The sequence below is a fragment of the Equus caballus genome, chromosome 20, assembly GCF_041296265.1.
Source record: "Equus caballus isolate H_3958 breed thoroughbred chromosome 20, TB-T2T, whole genome shotgun sequence".
Classification (NCBI taxonomy): domain Eukaryota; kingdom Metazoa; phylum Chordata; class Mammalia; order Perissodactyla; family Equidae; genus Equus; species Equus caballus.
Genome location: NC_091703.1, coordinates 48,196,217 through 48,216,903, shown reverse-complemented (window position 1 = coordinate 48,216,903; position 20,687 = coordinate 48,196,217). Strand labels below are relative to the sequence as shown.

At 44.0% G+C, this 20,687-nt stretch overlaps 1 long non-coding RNA gene across 2 annotated transcripts; it reads left to right on the top strand.

The window, feature by feature from the left end:
- Positions 1-7,154: 7,154 nt before the first annotated feature.
- Positions 7,155-18,529, top strand: LOC138919656 (uncharacterized). 2 transcript variants are annotated; one of them, XR_011430047.1, is made up of 3 exons: positions 7,155-7,342; positions 9,840-9,916; positions 13,049-13,182. It is a non-coding gene; the product is annotated as an uncharacterized lncRNA (long non-coding RNA). The 2 variants fall into 2 exon arrangements; XR_011430046.1 differs by lacking the exon at positions 7,155-7,342 and having other exon boundaries at positions 9,475-9,916; positions 13,049-18,529.
- The last annotated feature ends 2,158 nt before the right edge of the window (positions 18,530-20,687 follow it).

The window sequence follows — 20,687 nt, the reverse complement described above, 5'->3', positions numbered from 1 at the left end:
TCAAAATACTTAAACAGGCAATTTACACACACACCCGAAATACTCATATGGCCCCTAAACATTAAAAAGTGTTCAGGGCGGCCCGGTGGCACAGCGGTTAAGTTCGCACATTCCACTTCTTGGCGGCCCCGGCGGTTTGCTGGTTCGGATCCTGGGTGCAGACATGGTACCGCTTGGCAAAAACCATGCTGTGGTAGGCGTCCCACGTATAAAGAAGAGGAAGATGGGCATGGATGTTAGCTCAGGGCCAGTCTTCCTCAGCAAAAAGAGGAGGATTAGCAGTAGTTAGATCAGGGCTAATTTTCCTCAAAAAAAAAAGTGTTCGATATCATTTCTTGTCAGAGAAAGGCAAATCAAAACGTCAAAGAGATACACCACACACCTGTCAGAATGGCCAAAATCAAGTATGGGGAAATTTGAAGTGCTGGTGACGATATGGAACAAGGCAGAGGATAAACTGGTACAGCCACCTGGGAGCACTGGTAGTATCTACTAAGGCTAAACATACGCCCATCTGGGAGCAGTTCCCCTCCAGGACATACGCCCAGCAGATATGCATTCTCACATCTACCAAAGTACTTGTACAGTAACGACCCCAGCAGCATTGCTTATAATAGCCATTAACTGGATACGACCCACATGTCCTTCAACCGTAGAATGGATAAATGAGCTGTGGTATATTCACACAAAGGAATATTACAAAAGAATAAGAAAACACAAATTACTGAGACCTACGAACAACATGGATGGATCTCAAAATCATACTTTTGAGCAAAATAAAAGAATGCATGACGTATGACTCCATTTATGATGTTAAGAAACAGTCAAAAGTGACCTCTATTGATAGAAATAATAGAGGTTGCCTTTTGGAAGGTATTGACTGACAGGGGACACACAGGAGCCTTCTGAGGGGTGCTGTAAACACTCCGCATCTCCATCTAGATCTCCAGAGATGTGTGTATATGTGAAATTCATTTAAAACGTGTGCAATATACTGTATGTAAATTATACCTCAACTGAAACAAAACCACTACGAGAACAGGAGGAAGCAGTCATTAGTTGCAAAAAGGGTTTGAAATATCCTCATCCAGAAGCACGGCTCATCCATCTTATGTCTGTGAGATAGCTCCATATGTACAAAGCTTTCATTTAAAGTCTGTAAGTAAGTGTTTCAGAAAACGGAAAGCATAGGACTTAAGCACGGGAAGAGGCATTGTTCATTGAGATGACCTCTTGTGTGTCTGACACTGGGTTTTCAGTGGTGAACAAGGTGGGTATCATCTCTGCCATTTCAGGGAGTAGAGTCTGGTGTGAGAAAGAGAAAATAAACAAGGAAACAAGCAAATAACTAATTACAAATTCTGGTAGGCGAGCACAGTGAATAAAAGCAAGAAGACACTAGAAGATAGAGAATAAAAGTAGAGGATGATGGTCAGAGAAGGCCTCTCTGAAGAGGTGACATTTCGGCTGAACTGAAGAAGCCACCTGCCTTTGAAGTGCTGGGAGAGCATGCCAGGCAGCTGGGGTGAAGGCCATGGGTTTGGAGAGGCCTCCTCGTGTGGGAGGAACCTAAGGGTGTCATCAGTATGGCCAAAGCACAGAGAATGAGGGCAAGAGTGGCCCCACGTGAGCAAGGGCCTGGGTGCTGCAGAGCTTGATAGGCAAGAGAGGGGCCTTGGGATTCGTTTTAAGTACAATGAGAGGGTTTTCAGCAGGGGAATTGCATGACCCACTGCATCTTGTGAGACATCCTGTTCTAACAGAAGTTTCCTAACACAGAGCCGCAATCCTAAATGTCCAAACACTCTAGTGTGGGAGCTTGACCTCTCTGGCCCACGTTGGGCTTGAAAAGATAGCTTGAACAGCCGTGTCCTTCACTGCAATCTTATCTACCAAATGAATTTTCAGCAACTGACGTCAATATACAGTGTCTTCCATGGTTCTAGAAAAGTTGGGTTTTTTCCCTATCACTCTCCAAGTTATTTAGAAGGCCTGGTACAGGAAAGGGGGGAACAGAGCAGCTGATCAAGAATGATAAGTCAGTGGTTCAGGAAAACATTACTTTAGCTGCTGGTACAGAATGTCCCTGCCAGAAGCCACCATGCAGAGCGTCACTGAACACTTGGCAGACATTCCCCTTAAATTTATGCAATCTGAGAAAGGGAAATTTTCAAGCAAAAGTTTTCTGTCAAACTCATTCATCTGCTCCTTTCAAAGATAGTCTAGGGAAATGTTATTGGAGTTGATTCAGGAGCTTTTTATGTCTCTGAAAGGAAGCCATAGCCAACGTTAATGGTGTGTGTGTGTGTGTGCACGCACATGTGTGTATGTGTTCCCAAGTGCATTTGGTATAAGTTGGAAATAGGAAACCCAGAATAGGCTGAAATGGTTGAAATACTTCATGCTGAATGTTTTCATACACAATACCTCTTTGGCGCTTTTGCATTATTTTCCATTCTCACTCAATAATTGAGTTTGCAAACTTTTAGGGCTGGGCAGGACTGCGGGGCCTCCTTGACTAGTTGCCGTCATTAGTGAAATCATTATTGTTCTCCTTTAAACAGCCTTTGGCTTTGCCTATGGGGTCATTTTATTCTTAAAGCAAGATTTATAGCTGTTCCTGTAATGCTGCCGAGCTCAGCCCCCAATGGCCCACGTGACATGCGGTACTGGGTGCTCTGGAACAAGTCCAAGAGGGACTCATGCTCCCAGAGGCTGGGGTGTCAGTGGCTCATGACCCTTCACTGAATGGCCAGGCATTGCATTCAGCTGGAGAGATCCCCCTACCCAAGGTCACACCCCCACCCCAGGGACAGCCTGCGATGCAGTGATTAGTCTTGGGAGTGAGAAGGCCCCGCCCTACAACTCTGGAGGACCACCCCAGCTCCAGAGCTACCTGTGGGGTCAGCTGAGGCCTCTGCATCTCAGTTCAACTCTTCCCTCTGCCTAAACATACTTCCTTCTCTCCCCCACAGGTGTGGACCCTAAAGATTCCCCATAAACTTCCTATCTGCACATCCCCCACCCCCCCCACCCCACCCGCCCGCACAGTCTGTGTCCCAGAGGGAGTATAACACTTTCATCCTCAGTAGCCTTCTCTCCACCACTTTGAACTCTCCAGGATCGTACAGCTCTTTCCATCCATCCCTTTGCCTTTGCATTCGTAATGTGGATTGGTTATATCTGGGGCAGCAGCTTTTCCAAAAGCAATATGTCAGGTTTCCACTCCCTGCTGTCTTTGGGCTGGACAGCTGTGTTCAGGTTGGGTGGAGGAGAAGCGCTGGGAACTTGGCACAAAGTCCCACCAGGGAGAAAGGAGAGATTCTCCCAATCACCCTTGTGGCATGAGAAGAACAGCGAACACTGCTCAGCTGCAGTCAGGATCCCTTGTGAAAAACACAGGGCGGGGCCGGCCCAGTGGTGCAGCAGTTAAGTTTGCATGTTCCGCTTCTCGGAGGCCCGGGGTTTGCTGGTTTGGATCCCGAATGTGGACATGGCACCGCTTGGCAAAAGCCATGCTGTGGTAGGTGTCCCACTTAGAGGAAAATGGGCACGGATGTTAGCTCAGGGCCAGTCTTCCTCAGCAAAAAGAGGAGGATTGGCAGTAGTTAGCTCAGGGCTAATCTTCCTCAAAAAAAAAAACAACACACAGAGGGGTCTGTGGCAGGGAGCACAGACCCAAATTCTGACCTGTGTGCCTCCCTGGACCCAGCCTTGTGTGTAAGAAGGGAACAGAGAGTGTATATGACTTCAGATAACTTACTAAGGGCCCTGAAACTCAATTTCCTCCCCTGCAAAATGGGTATAAAAACCCACCTTGTCATGAGGACTTGATAATACTAATAACAGCGATCATTATCACATGAAACTAAATTCCCAGATTTTGGTGCCACGTGACCTGGACTTAAACCCAGCTCTGCTGCTTCATAAATTGGCTGTCTTCTGTAAGGTTCTTAGCCTAATTCTTGGTTTGCGCCTCTGCCAGGTGGGAAGGATGCTAGTACCTATCGCATAGACTTAGGAGGGATTCAGTGGGAAAGCACGTTGAGAGCTGGAAACACAGGAAGTCTACAACCAGTGCTTTTCATGCATCAGGCCCCATGTGGAGCACTTGGCGTTGTACGCTCACTGACCTTTACAAGCCTTCATTGCTCCCATTTTTCATAAATAATAGTCGTCGTTTATTGAGTGCTTACCCTGTGGCAGGTGCTCTTCTAAGTTCTTTCCATTCTTATTTAATTCTCCCAACGATCCTATGAGGAAGGTACCGATGTCCCCATTTTACTCGTGAGGCCACCAAAGCCCAGAAGAGTTATGCCCTTGACACTCAAAGCATGTTCTGCGCACAGCCCGCAGCAGCAGCAGCAGCAGCGTCCCCTGGGAGCTGGTGAGAGATGCAGAGTCTCAGCCCCACCCCTAACCTACTGAATCACAGTCTGTGCTTTGAACAAAGTCCTCACTCCCACGATTCCAAGTGCACTTGACAGTTTAAGAAGCACTGAAGATCCAGGTTCGAATCACACCCCTACCAGAGCTGTGACTCTGGAGCAGATACTCTTAAATGCATCTATGTACATAGTGCCCATCAAAGAAAGTGCTCAAAGCATATAATTTCCCTTCCCCCAGTATTAGTAGTTTGACCAAGCTGCCTTCTCTGTACCTGTCTGCAGTCCGTCCTTCCCATTTTGCTGACCTTGCTGTTCTGACTACAATACCCAGGTATGCTGCCGTGCTCCAGGCTCAGATAAAGCTCTGCCAGTCGCCATTCAATGATGTCCAGTGAAACAGCTTCTGAATAAGCTACAATGTGATTTCCAGAAAGGCAGCTCCCCAGGAGCACACCAGAGTTCTGAGAAGCAGCCACTCCCGGGGCTTCTGGGAACAACAGGGTGGTTCCAAGCAAGCATGCCAGTTTATATTGGGCTAACACAAAGACAAAGTCATTGCCACTTGGTGGAATAGCAAGAAAGCCACTGGCTTTACTCTTATTCTCAGAGACCATACCAGGAATTTGGGAAAGCATGTTAGGACATTGCTCCCACACTGATGACCTCGGTTGTAGGGTGTTGGTTCTCAACCCCAGAGTTTACAGGTGAAATCTGAAACTGGCGGCCGTACAGGGAAGGCAAGGAGGGACTGAAGAAAGAGGCGGACCACCCCAGATTGGTAGGGGGCAGGTTTAATAAGCAAGGGGACGTACACGGAGCTGGTCTCGGGCAGCTGCGAGGCGAATAGACCTCTGCACCCGGGCACCAGAATCTTCAAAGTGTGTGTAGAGGCCGTTACTGGGCTCAGTCATGTACTCTGTCCAGATGGTTTCAACACACATTGCTCCCTCAAGGCTGCATCCTTGAAACGGCTCCTAGCCCCAGAACGGTGGGTAGAACGGACATTCCAAGGCCAGGGGAGGGAGTGAGGAGCCTCTGATTGCCCAGGTCCGGCTCTCAGGTCAACCGGCACTCACACCCTCTGGATGACCTCCTCCAACACAGGGGAATGGAACAGTTCCAGATCCCACAACCTAACGGAAGCCTTGATCACAGGTCTCTGGGCAGTAGCAGCAGAAGCCCTCTTCTGGAAGGTTCTGAAGGCTTGAACCAAAGGGCAGATGATGAGCTACAAATAGTAACCAATGCTTCCCTTTACCTTCAACAAAAGGATCTTATCTGAATACAGTTCACCCCGCTTTGATTCCTTTTTGCCATAACTTGATAGAAGCGTGGCCCATATTATGATGATTGACTAAATCTTGCATTAGCTTTACAAAATTGAGGGGGAGAACCTTCAAATGAGGAAAAACATACAAGTAAATATGTTCATTTTACAGCTGTTTATAAGTTAAAAGAGTGTCTTGGTTTCAACATACAATTGCACGGGTTCAAGCAGAGGACCTGGCCACTCCCCGGTTCGCCCAGACTGGCAGGTGACTCTGCGTCTCAGAGCCAGCAACCACGTCACCTACACGGCCAGGATATGAGAGGTCATACATCCTTGAAGTTTTCCAGAAGTGGAACTTGATGCTGAACTTTCCAGGTGATGAACGCTCTCCTTTGCTGTTGGATAAAGCGTCTCTATTTCTGGGCACAACCAAGCCCTCTCCCCTCCTAGTTTCCGCCATGCAAGGAAGGGTTAGCCCCTTCTTTCAACATCAGCCTGACCGGCTACTCTCTTTTGGGCGAATCTCCTTTATATTTTATACAGGCCTTAAATCTGACTTTGCCAAACTATGACTGTAGAAGGCTGGGAAGCTGTTGGGACCTTCTGAGCTTCAGTTTCCTTGTCTCTAAGTTGGAAGTGAGGCTGTCGTTATGTACAGTATTACCACGTATCATGTCTGGCATACCATTTGGTTCCCCGTTTGTGTCTTCACTACTTAGGTTGTTTTTGAGGCCCTTCCCTCTTTCGGTCAGTGGTATCTAGACTTCCTTTTGGGAGCCACCTCCTTCCTAATCTTGGCAGTTAGTTGGGATCATATAGCACCAGGTTCCAGTACATTCCCAGGTCACACCAATACCCTAGTCATAATAAATGATTCAGGAATTGTCACATGATCCAAGCTAGGTGAATCACAACCAATACCAGGATTTTTGCTGGTAGTAATGGAAAGGAGAATATTTTTCTACTTAGATTACTAAATTGGACAATGTAAACTTGAAAAGCCAAGAGCTACCATGTGGATAGTTCCTCCCTGAGAAGGAAGGCAAGCCAGAGGAAAGGAGAGCTGGAAGACTGAGAAAAAGGCTTTTAATGTCATTATGTGAACACCTGAATCAAGCCATTCCTGAAACTAAAATCTTCTAGACTTTTCGGATGCAAGCAACTCCCCTTTTGCTTAATTCAGTGTAAGTGGTGATTCTTCACTTAAAATTCATCTGAAAGAGTGACCAGCTAGATACTAAAGAAAATGTAATAGACATAAGTGTAAAGTCCTATATTTAATTGTTTTAAAAAATACACAAGAAAGAAAGAAAGGAAGAAATCACTTTTGAGAAGGGAATGATAAACGTTTGAAGGCCTTAACTGAGTAGAAGTTTAGTATGTGTCAATCGGGAGGAGGGGCAAAATCTTCTATTTATGAATCTTTTTATTTAAAACGGTAGATTGACATATGTTTACTGCTCAACTGATCCCTTGAAATCTTTTGGAAATTACAGAAAAAGTAACTTAAAAAAATACATAATAGTTCTGGAATGCAATAAATGATATCTTCAGTTGTCCGGAAAATCTGAGTCACTTCTGGAATGCAGAAAGCAAATTAGCAGAGAAACTAGACCTGATAAAGCCACAACAGAAAACCTGTACAGGTGAAGGCTGCCGTGGATGTGGGAGGCATTCTTTCCAGGTGAGCCTAAGAGAAACTGAGCTCAGAGTCAGCCACACACAGAGAAGGAGTGGGCAGGAAATGAAAGGAGCGCTTTCTTTCAGGAGACCTGAGGTCAGCTGAGCCCCTCCCCATCACCATCACCAGCTACAGCTGCAGAATTGCCCCAAGGCTGACTCCCGGAGACTTGTTTCCTAGGCAAAGTCAAAGAGCTGCCTGGTGTGTACTCCTAATGGGGTCTCGGGACCCATCAGAGCCTTAATCCACTCTTTACCTCCACTAACACACAGATGAGGAAAAAGGTGTGCTCCTTAGTTTCGACATAGGATGTTTTCCAGTAGCTTCCCTGACAAGGGAAGCATGACAGGCAAATTTTTATAAGACCTTGTATGTCTGAAAATACTGTCATTGCACCTTCATGCTTGAATAATAGTTTGGTTTGTTGGAATTGCTTCAGAATTTTGAAGGCATGGCTCCATTGCTTTCTAGCTTCTAGAAGCCCCACATCACTCTCATTCCTGATTCTTTTATGTAACCTATATTTCCTCCCTAGAAGCTTTTAGGACTGATTTGTCCCAACTGTTCTGAAATTTCATGTACTGGATTCCTCATGGGTCCTTTCAATCTAGAAACTCATATCCTTAATTATGGACATTTTTCTTGAGGTAACTATTTGAAACATTCCTTCTCTCTTTCTTCTTTGTTCTCTCTTTTGGAATATCTATTATTTGGATCATGGATCATCTGAAATTTTCCTCTAATTCTTTTTTTTTTTTTCCTTCTTTCTCTACAGCTTTCTCTGTGTGCCTTTTTTGTTCTATTTTCTGGGAAATGTCCTCAACTTTCTCTTCCAAATCATCTAAATCTTCTAGTTAATTATTTTCTTTCTGTTGACATGTATTCAATTCCTGAGAGTATTTTTCATGCCTGGAATGTTTCTTGTCTATTGCCTCCTGGTCTTGTTTTATGAATAAAATATCTTCTCTTATCACTCTGGAGATATTATTTTTTGCTTGTTTTTCCTACTTCCTGCACATTCTCTTTCCTCCCTGTTTCCTTTTTCCTGTTTATTTATTTGATAACTCGCTCTCGCTCTCTCTTCCTCTCATGCTTGAGCAGTGGTTCTCAATAGGGAAAAATGTTTCGCCCTGGGGACAATTGGCAACGTCTGGAGACACTTTTGGTTGTCTCCCCTGTGGACTTGCACTCATGGCGTCTGATGGGAAGAAGCCAGGGATGCTGCTAAACATCTCACAATGCACAGCACAGCCCCCGCAAGACAGGATCATCTGGCTCCAAATATCAATAGAGCTGAGGTTGAGAAACGCTGTGTCAGAAGTTTTCTGCGATGTCTTGTGATCTTCGGTGCTTTGCTCCTATTTTAGGTGAAACAATGAAAATGTGATGGGTTTGATTGTGGGGGTACGAGTGGAGCTCACTGACTGTGAACTTCACTGTAGATTAATCTGGATGTTAGTTTCCTTGTAGGACTGTAAACTCTCTGTATCTTTTCTTTTTTTGTAGTTTAAGAATAATTGAGTTACACAATTATGGAATTTGATACAACATTATAGCCATTTTTCCTAGTAGACTATATTTTTTTATTTTTTATTTATTTATTTCTTTTTATTTATTTATTTATTTATTTATTTATTTATTTATTTTTGAGGAAGCTCAGCCCTGAGCTAACATCTGCCAATCCTGCTCTTTTTGCTGAGGAAGACTGGCCCTGAGCTAATATCCATGCCCATCTTTCTCTACTTTATATGTGGGACGCCTGCCACAGCATGGCTTGATGAGTGGTGCCATGTCCGCACCCAGGATTTGAACTGGCGAACCCAGGGCTGCCAAAGCGGAACGTGCACATTTAACCTCTGCGCCACCAGGCCAGCCCTTATTTCTGTTTTTGAGATTTACAGAAAAGTTGTGAAGCTAGTACAGAGAGTTCTATATACTCTGTACTCAGGTTCCCCACTAGTTGCTTACGTTAGCAAGGTACATCTGTTACAATTAATGACATTACCATTAATTAATTGATGATTAATTAATTAATGTACAATTAATACATTATCATTAAAGTTCATAACAAATCAGTTTGTACAGAGAAGAGCTGTCCAGTCTCCTGCCTGGAGGATTGCCATCTGGTAACCAGTGTTCTAGGAGCCGACAGAGACGAAAACCATTGTCTGCAGACGGTCTTCACCGCAGAGGCTCACCCCACCAACTCCCACCCCTAGCTGGACCCCACGTCCCTAATACCCAAGTCTTTCTAGTTCAGGCTCCCCAGGGAGTCTGGTCTCTAGTCTAGGGAGTCTGAAAAGGAGCAGCCACAACAGAAAACATCAAATTATATCACCATAGGAACTAAGAATCTTTACAGCAGAAATTGAGCATACTCCATCAAATGAAAACATGAGCCTGGCTGGGCAGGGAGGCTGAGGAAGGATTCTAACTGCTTCCAATGGCATGTTTCAAATCCTCTTCCTATTTTTAACCCCACCTGCACCCCCACATTCAGAGGCACCTGGTGCTTCACATCCCTGAGGTTCTCCCCTCTGCGCTAGACTCCTGCCCGGCTCCAGCACCTCCAATAAGGTAAGTGACCACACTTTCTCCAGCTCTCTAACTTCCAAAATGTCGTTGCTATTCTTATTCCCATTTTTCTCGTCCTCGTGGGCTTATAACTTTCTTTCTTTTCCACCGAGATTTGAAAAGAGTAAAAATAAACTCATGAGTTTAATTCACCACGTATAGTCAGAAATTGGAGTGACTTTCGTTCATAGCCATCTTCTTGACCAAAAGACATTGTTGACAACCCTTAGACAGCCCAGGGTCCCAGAGGCACAGAGTCCTCTCGAAAGAAACAGTCTCCCTCAGTCATTCATACTCTCTCACCTCTGCAAAACTACAGAATTCCTGAAAATGGGGCTTGAAGTTCTTGTCTCTATTGGGTGTGTTGCAATGAAAATTGTGTCACAAGTTGCCTGGATGAAGCCAGAGAAGAGACAAGCAAATGTAGATTTTAAACCTGCAGTAGTTTCCCACCAAGGGTAACAGAACTGGACACAAGTTCCCTAACAGCCTGTGCTTTTCTCAAGGCCATCGTGTCCTTTAGGGCGGCGATCTCCCTCGCCTGCAGAAGCGCATTATGTCTTTTGGTTGTTTTGTTACAGTCTCTAATCACTAAATAGACCTCATTCTGGCCTTTAGCTAGATCATTGCAATGTATGGCATAGTGCTAACTCAATGCGTTGAAAAAATAACATAAAGGAAAAGAAATCAAATAAGAGTTGGCATCTAGCTCTGTTCACTGGAGGAATAAAAATATTTATTGAGTACTTTGTTCCAGGTACTGTCTTTTGCGTGAATTTTTCTCATCTAATCCTCATGACAATCTATAAAGTTGATTCTCATTCTTATTCCTGTATTTTGCAGATTAGGAAGCCTAGTTAAATAAATAGGCTATTAAATAAATAATTTTTTTTAAAAGAACTTAAATACATAACCTAAAGTGCTAGGCTTCAAGCTCAGGCCATCTGAGACCAGAGCCTACATTTTTAAACTGTGGGGGACTGGCATTGGCTACCCCAAGATATGTGTCTTTGACATGAGGATTATTTGGGGCTGGTTACTTTTAATGAACTGGGACAGGGAAGGAGACTCTGAGGAGTGGAACGTGCTTGCCCTTCGTTAGGAGACATTTACATTGTAAAGGAAATCTCCATCTGTAAAGGTGTCTTCCTCTCTGTACAGGAAGAAGGGGGGATGACTTTATCTCTAGAAACTCTTAATCAGTGAGGAAGGCAAGGACTTAAATCTGCATTTGTTTATTGTGCTTGTGTGGTAACTTCCTGTAACTGACTCCCCCCATCCCCAACATCCTCCTTTGTCTTTAGCTGAATTTGATATTTAAGGTGGGGGCTTCAGCCATTTTGGCCAGTTGCTCAGCTTGCCTGAGCCTCTCCCATGTATACATGTTATAAAGCTTTGTTTAATTTTCTCCTGCTATTCTGTCTCATGTGAATTTAATTCATTCTCCATCCAGAAGAACCCAGAGAGGGTAGAGGAAATTTCTTCCTCCCCTACAAAACACTACGCTGTACTCCACCCCAGCAGGAGGGGTTGTAATGATAGCATGCGTAGTGACTGCAGTGGCAGCTAACCCAGACACCTATGCTTGGACCTTAGTGTTTATAAAGAGCTGCTACACGCAGTATTATTTGAACTCATTTAATGCCCACAGGAAACCAGCTGATGCCGGGTGTGGAACACCCTACCCCGAATAGCTTGGCAGAGGTAACACGAAGCTGAAATCTCTGGAGAGTGGCAGGAATGCTTAGGCATTACCATTCACTCCTGTCCTTGGATTTGCTCCGCTCCACTCTGGGTCTGTCGCCAGCTCCATGATTTCCAGCAGAGCATGCAGTCTTGGTTTGTGTGTGACGTTGATTCTGGTCCTGGAAGAGTAGGCAGACCTTTCCAGGAGGGATGTGCCCAGGTGAGGAGAGCTCAGATCCCTGTTAATTCTCCCTGTTGTTCTTTCCTTCTGGAACTGAACAGTGGAAGTTGACCGTGGGTCTTTTGATTCACAGATCTGTGAGCAGAAAGAAACATGAGAAAGACTAGGGTCCGGTCTCCTATGCTCAGGAGAAGACAGGACTGTAACTGACCTACTCAGGGCCGATAGGTGGCTAACCAAGTCATAAATACTGGGGGAAAATCACAACAAAACATGTGGGATCCAAAAATGCAAATGTGTAAAATGTGGGTTACATTATTTTGAGATTAATGAGTGGCTGGGCAGGTCCAGGCAGCTGGCCAGCCTTGGCTTCTGGCTGTCTAGCTGTGATTTATGCCACCTGGGAGTGGTTGTCCTCTCTATCATAAATATCAGTGTGGACAACTCTGGGTCCTGTGGATGTCTGGGACTCCCAGGACAGCAACAAAGATTGAAGGAACCTCCTCTTAGATGTCAGTCCAGGCTGGGAAGATCAGGCTAGGGGGTTCCCTAAAATTTGGAGACTCACTCTCCCCTTGCCTGCCTCTGGGGACAGGTTGCCAGCCATTCCCAACCGGCCCTTCCCTCCCTTCCTTGTCCTCCTTTCCCCCCTTCCTGCATCTTTGAAGATAAACATGGGAGCCTGCTCCTAGTGGCGTGTGGGAGTTTGGCAGAAGATGACGGCCAGTCACCCAACACTCATTTCACATTTGCTCAGGCATCTTACAGTGGAGTTTGACATTAATGAGTTGTAAAGTGCTTCTTAAGTTTACCTGAGCTACTTCTGTCAATTCTTAAACAGCTCTGCCATAGAGAAATCTCTACCTTCTTACCTAGCAGGCATCCTTTCTGTTTTATTTAGGACTGTATTCTCTTATTAGTCCTCAGGGAAAGGAAGTGCGACCTTGTCAATGGTTCTTTATATATATGATAATAGTGTGGTTATATAACTGCTTCCCATGCTGACCACATCCCTCAAGAAGCACAGGGCACATGCTTTGAGAGCAAGGATGGCGTCTCATCCTTCTTAGCCAACCCACAGCACCTGATCCTGTGCTGACCATCTGTTAGGTGCTCAACAAATCTTTAATGAATGAAACAGGTGAAAAGATTAGATAATTTGAAATCCCAATGATGTATATGAATCATGGAATAAAACTGAAAAAGACTTTATACAAGACTACATAAGAACTGTAAAAAATACCTTTCTACTTGATCTATTCACACAGATATCCTCAATTGCAATCTCAATCTGATGGAAGAAAAAGAGGCCATCATTCATTCACTCAGCAAACATTTATTGAGGACCTACTGTGTTCTCGGCACTGTAATAGCCCTGGGAAAAAGAAGACATTTGAGGAAAAAGACGATCCAAGTTTCTGCCCTAACTGAGCTTACTTTTTGTAGGCATTTAGTGGTTGGAAAGTATGACAGACTGAATTGTGTCAAACTTCTTATGTTGAAGCCCTAACATCCAAGGTGACAATTTGGAGATAGTGCCTTGAGGGAGGTGATCAATAATAAATGAGATCACAAGAGTTGAACCCTAATCTAACAGGACTAGTGTCTTTATAAGAAGTGGAAGAGACAGCAGAGATCTCTGTCTCTGTCCACAGGCACACAGAGGAAAGACCATGGGAGGACACAGTGAGAAGGTGACCATTTATAAGCCAGGAAGAAAGTCTGCACCAGAATACAACCCTGCCAGCACCTTGATCTTGGACTTCCAGCCTCCACAACTGTAACAAAACAAATCTCTGTTGTCTCATCCCCCCGACCTGAGGTATTTTGTGATCAGCCTGAGCAGACTAATACAGAATGGATCTGCAGTCACTGTGAGAAGACAGGAGAGGAGAAAGGAGAGAAAGGAAATTGTTCACAGAAGAGGAATACAGGAATGATTCTGATCATCACTCAGAATTCTTGTCATTTATTTCACAAGTTAAGATCGCTCCTATTTTTGATGGATTCCAGTAAAGGAAAACCTACAACTTCCCTTGATGATTACTTGGCTCTCTCAACCCTGTCTCGGGCCTTTCACTGCATGGTTATGTGTCATGTCTATCTGCCTCCTGGGATTCATAAGCTACTCCCGTGGCAAGTCTCAGCTTAGTTCATTCGCCAGCCGCTGCTGGTCAGAGTCTGGCCTAAATATAGCTGCATCCCTCTCAGGGTTCTCTCATTTCTCCTGTGAACCAAATGCTTTGATTCTCATTTCTGGTTTTAACTGGCCAACCAGTCAATATATTTCCATATATAAGCAATCTCTGTGGAGTATTTCTGAATCCCCAAAGACAGTCTGCCCTTCCTTGGCTCGTGGAATTAGGTAAGCGTGAACCCTAACTAACTGCTACATGGACTTGGTCCCTGCTCCCACTGCTAAATTTGGGGTGTTTGTATTTGCTATTTATTGCCTAAGAATTTACCACTAGGTTAGTGGTTTAAACAACACATGTTTATCATCTTCATTTCTGTGGGTCAGGAATTCAGCTTAGCTGGGTCTTCTACTTCAGAGTCTCACTTAGCTGCATCAAGTTGTTGACAGGGCTAGGGTCTCATCTGAAAGTCTGACTGGGAAAGGATCCACTGTCAGTCTCACTCAGGTTGTTGGCAGAATTTGGTTCCTCAAGAATAGCTGGACTGAGGGCCCCAGTGCCTTGCTGGCTGTTGGCCAGAGGCCACTCTCAGTTCTTCAGTTGCCACATGGACCTCTCCAACATGTCCATTTACTTCAGCAAAGCATGAAAGCCAAGAGGGCAAATGGAGAGTCTGCTAGCAAGAGAGAGGTGACAATCTCTCGTAAGCTAATCATGGAAAAGACATCCCATCACCTTTGCCATTGTCCTATTGATCAGAAGCAAGTCACAAGGTTCAGACCACTCAAGTGGGGTGTGGGTTGATTACACAAGGAGGCAGGCATCACCAGAGGCCATCTTAGAAGCTACCTAGAACAGTGTTGGTGAGCAGAAAAGAAGCCATTCTGACCCATCAGTCATCTAGATGTTTCTTCTGCATCTCTGAAAGAACTACTTATTACCTTCTTGTTTCTTAAGAAAAGGAAATCTAGGAAGGTGATACTGGTTTCATTGTAAGCATCAACCTCTTAGAAGTCAGGTCAATTTGGCTATGACATTTGTCCTGTACTCCCAACACTTTTTACCCTTGGCCACTTGAATAACTGACAAGTGCTCCCTCCTAAATCCATCTGAGACAGAACTTGCATAGTGTCTGGCAAACACTACTCTTCCTCCTTCAAGAACTGGGCCGTCCTACCCCAATATCTCAAGGCAGAAACTACAAGTAACCCCTGACTCCTTCCTCTCTCTCATTCTGTCTTCATGGTGTAAAATATTAAACAAGTATTTCGATAAACAGTTATGTGGAAGGGGACCTACCTGGCAAGAAGAGTAGTTATTTACTGATGATGGAGGTGGGGCAACAAGGCAGTTCCCATGTGATTTGGGACCTCTCTAAGATCTAGTTTTCTTTACTACAAGAGAGAGGATAATAATAGGAGACATATGTCAAAGAGTTGTTGTGAGGATAAAATGAAACAATATCTGTAAAATGCTTAGTATGTTATTTTACTTCTTATGAGCCCTCAACGTGTTAGCTGCTCTACCAGCTATTAGAGAACCACATGACATGGCTGTCATCGTTTGCTCACTAACTCAACCAACAGTCTTTTCTCTCTTCTACATTAGAGGCTAAAAAGATACATACACACTTCCCCAATCTCTCTGGTAGCTGGGGATGCCCAGAGGACACAGGTCTTGGAAGGATTTTGTTCCTCTGATAAGAATCTCTTCCTTCCTTGAACAAAGATTCAGTGTCTGCAACTTCAGCAGCCATTTGTGTCCATGAGGTAACAGGCATGCGGTTTAATAACAACGCACTAACACTAAGGATGGGAGAGTGGAAAGAGTTTGTGTCCCTGATGACATTGTCAAACAGCAGACCAACACCAGCATCCAACTGCCTTCAGACTTCTTGTCATCGCAGAGAAAGAACCCTCTCACATTTAAGCGACTGTTTGTCAGGCATTCTGTAATTTGCCGTTGAAAGCACGCCTGACAGATGCATGTTTCAATAGCCTAGAACTCAAATATCTGAAATTTTAGGCCAGAAATTGTAGCCAAGGTCACAACCTCTATCAATCCAAGATTTGAAATTCCATCTTTTTCCACATTAGATGACTTCTTATAGATGGTATAAATGTAGAAAAATTGTGTGAACTTTATAATATGCTCCATTTGTTCTTTTTCTTATTAATGTAGTAAATTTACTTAAAAATTATACTCCTGACAACAAAAAGAGCTCCACATACTGAAGATTCTAATATTATGTCAAAGAAGCAGTAAGGAGAAGAGGAAAATTAAGAGCAGAAAAAAGAGGCGAACCTCTGAAAGATACAACAAACAGAAGAAGAAGAAAAGTATATTGATATTAACCATATACAACATTAGCCCCTAATTTCCAAAGTTTTACAGTATTGATCTTAGACTTTGCCTACAGAAGTAAATTTATTATAAGACTTTTTCCCTCATTCTGTCTCTTCCTAAGAATTCCCAAGAGTAATATTTTAGGATCATAGGAGACATTTATGTAAACATCAAATGGACAATATGCAAAGTAGACTCATGCCTAACCCTTATAAGTTAAGGGCCCAGGAAAGACTTACCTGCTACAAAATATCTAGTCTACAGTCCTGCCTAGAACTGCCAATACCTGGCTAAAAATGCTATCTTGAGAATTTCTAAAGTACATATGATACAGCAAAGAGACTGACTCTAGAACCACAGGCAGCCACTAGTTACGTGTGGCTACAGAGCACTTGAAATGTGGCCAGTGCCACATGTTGAAATGAAAATATTTGATACGTATTGGGCTAAAATAAAATAAATGTCTAAAATTAATTTCACCTCTTTCTTTTCATTTATTCTAATATGGTCACTAGAAAATGTTAACTTATGTATGTGGCCCTCACTGTATTTTTGTTAGAGAAGACTGCTCTAGAACCTGATGGCTCTCATTAGCACAGTGGTTCAACTTCATTTATCAGAGTGAAAGAATTGAGCCCTAAACAGACAAACCACAGGATGTGGACATTTCCATGTGGAAGACAGAAAGGTTGAAAAGGATAGATCTAAGCAGAAAGTGGGCATGATTCTGACAAATGGAGAACATGCTTAGTTAGGTTTATGAAAGGCTAGGGGGAGTGGAAGAAAAGAGAAAATCCTTAAAGAAGACAGTTGGCCCCCAAATCGTGTTTAGGCCATGATACAATCCCATCTGGGGCCCATTCCATCCGCCTTGTTGTTCTTTGCTCCTTCTGCTACTTGTCCACCTCGGCCACCTTCTCAGGGACGTTCGGGCTCTGTGAGCTATTTTACTTGGCTGCTTCTTCCAGTCCCTTCCATGAGTTCCCGTGTGATGAAGGACTAACATGCCCGGGGTCACTGGAATGGAATTCTAGTTGAAGGTGAGGAAATGGAACCAAAGTGACAAATGATTTCTGCACAGCAGAGACCTGAGCAGTCCACTCCGATATAGAACTGCTGAACTATTCTTGAAATGAGCTGCAGGCAGAGACTCTCATCCATCTTCAGCTTAAAACCTTCAAAGTCTCCATCCCCTGCAACATAGAGTCAGTTTCCATTAACAGCCTGGAGTCCCATAGCACGTTCTTTCTGAAGAGCCTTGGCTGTGCTGGAGAAACCCGTCAAATGAACAAGTCAGCAGAGCTTTAACAAACAATCAGATTAACGGCCCAGTAGGAGAGTTACAATCCCATAAGTAATAGATTTAAAACCCCACCAGGCCCAAGTTGTGGGTCAGCAGAAGCATTTGCCTCCAAACGTTTTCCGGGAAAAGAGCCATTCCATTACCTGGTGGTCTCTGTGTGGGTTCCTTTTAAATTTAGTCCTATTTGAGAGGATCAAAAAGGCATTCTCCAGATGAGAAGACTGTGTTTTATAATGCTCTATGAGCCAAACCCAAAACTTCCACATTTTTAAAATTAATGAAGCAAAAAGAAAATACATTTAGATGGGAGTGGAGACACTAGTCAGATTTGAAGGATATTTAACGCCAACAAATGCCCTCAGTATAGGGGTCTCCTGGTGAGGGCTTCTCCCTGTCTGTGTAGTCAAAACTGAGCTACTCCAGGGCTTTTAGGGCTTCAGCCAGCTCAGTTAGCATGGAAGGGAGGCACACAGTCACACAAACACTAAAGACCGGATGCAAGAACCTTCCTCCCTACGCCAATAAAAAAAAAGTTGGTGAACAGCCACCAGGAAGGTCACGTAGATGATTATCGTGTATGAATCAGCAATTTGGAATTGCAGGGAAGCCATCCATACAGGAGTATAAAGCTCAGAGCATGCCTCCCTTGCCTGTGGACAGCATCCAGGAACACAGAACCAAGAATTAAAAGATGGGACGCTGCGGCTGGATGCTACTAAGGAAACTCACCTACCTCAGGAAGGATTTCCCTCTCTGTGTGCTACCTAGGAAGGTCAGCCAAGCCATGACTGGATGAGGACTCACCTGGGAAGAGTGGCACGTTTCCTTGGTGGTATGTCTGTCACTCTCTCACAGAAGAACGTGGAAATCCAGTGACTCACTTGGTGAGAAAGACAGTGTGATATCCTGATGCTGGTGAAGTTCTCCTTTCCTGTGGTGGGTCTAATAAACTTATCTTCGCTTAATCAATAGGTTTTCTGGTGGTCTTTGGGCGAGTTGACAGCCAACATCTCTCCTGGTCTGTAAGCTAAATTCTGTTCCTTAAATAAGATTCATCAAGTTCCAAATTCTGGTCTGGACTGGGAGGAGGAAAATTGGGGATGAGGGGTCACAAAGGGTTGCTTGCTCTCATCAGACATTTTCCTTCTCAACTTCACAGAGGCCACTCTGAGGGTTCCTGCTCCCAATTATTCTCAAGGAGAGGCCCTTCCCCCTGTGGAGGAAGCAGTTATTGGGAAGTTGGGGGATTTCTCCACCAGGGAGCTGTTCCGCGGAAGTCTCGTTTATTTTGTTCTCTTGGTGCCTGAGCTGATGCCTTTTTTCCAGTTGTCTCAAAAATGCATCTGAGGCCCCAACTCTGAGACTGACAGGAGAAGATGTAGGTGCTGTTAGCAAGGTACTGGGCATATTCTTCACAGGATTTAGCTACAAAATAGCCAAACTAGGCCTGTAATATCTATCTCATCACCCACCCCAACCTATAAGAGAAAAGAGAAGACCGTATTTGAAAGTGGGCTTGGGGAGTGCCATCGGTGTCTAGGGTGGCTAGCCTAGTAAGAATGGCTGTTGCATTTTCTTCCTGTCCCACCGTGTTTTTCGATCTGTTTTCATTGGAACCCATCATTGAAAATGCATTTTACATTGAGACTCAGTACGCAAATAGGTATGTGTATATTTGTGTGTGTGCATAAACTGAAACAAAGATTTCGTAAAATATTGCCTATCCTTGTTACAAGTGAGGCACTCTAATATTTCTGTTCCGATCCATCTTATCCCGTTTCATTTTATCCCATCTTAAAATGTAGTTGCCAACCGCTAAATGAATTTGACAACCAATGAACTATAACCCCAGGTTGAAAAACACTCTCAGAGATATAGCTGTAGAAATTAGGGCACTTAATGAAATGGTGGCCAGCATCTTAGTCTGGGCTGCGGGTTCAGAGTCTCAGCTTGACTTTGGAATCTCAGTCCAGAGAAGACACGGGCCCAAAGTGAGTAGGCTGAAGTGATTTCAGAGCTTGCTAACGGGTCACAACCCACCGGATGAAAAACACTTAAAAAAATCCAGCTTCATTCCTAAACTTCATTTGGATTGCCAATTCCCAGATAGGGTCGGAAGAAACAAGAGCCAGGAAGCCTCTCCCTGGCAGAGCCAGGTAATCCTTGTGACACACTTTTTCACAATGTTCTCTTCTTTCCTTTCTCCTATGGAATGGTGATTCTAAAATCCAGGATGTGCAAATAAAAAGAAAATTTGTGCAAAGTGTCCTGGTAATGGGAGAAGAAGTGGTTCTCTCAATTCCCAGTTGAGGACAGTAACAGTGAAAGGTTCTGTTGGGAAGAAAGATGCTTTGCTTAGGGAGAAGAGACTGTGTTACAAGGCCCAGCTACACACTGCGTGACTGACTTTGCCTAGGAACGTGCACATGTGTGATTGTAGACACCTCTTATCATTATCTTCCAGGGAAGAAGGACCTTCCTCCATGTTTTCTGAGAAACCGTGATGTAGAGATTTTTTTTTTTAAGATTCTAAATGTCCTAACAATGAGAGTTGAGCGATATTGTAAGTATATCCTTTAACTTCTATGAGAAAGATAGTATATGTAAAAATCAAAAAAATAATTCTCATAATTCCAGCTGTACACAGACCTCTTTTCCTATCTCTTCAGAAGCAAAGACTCTAAGGAGCCACTTCCTAGCCTGTTCTAACTCCTCCCGCTCAAACAGAATGTCACATGTAGAGTCGGACATTAGCAGAAGTCGTTGAATCTCATTTTTAAGAAATCAAACAGATTCTTACTACATGCTGAATGATTTAAGCCAGAAAGCAGGGACAGGATAAGAGAAATGGAGAATGTAACTGTTCCTACATATGGCAAAACCAATATTGCCCAAGCAAGAGCACTTGACTCCCGAATCAAGTTAATGATGGAGAAAGAAGCTACCCAGAGAACAGAAGTTAACAAAATCCTAAAGGTGCATTTGCATACAATTGGTTCAGAAACCACCACACCGTCTAAACCATCACAGCCAGTGTTACTGGACAGCCTCTCCCTGCTTCTCCATAAACCCCTCTGGTCACACACTTCATGGTTCCTTTGTTTCCTCAAGGCCACCAACTAC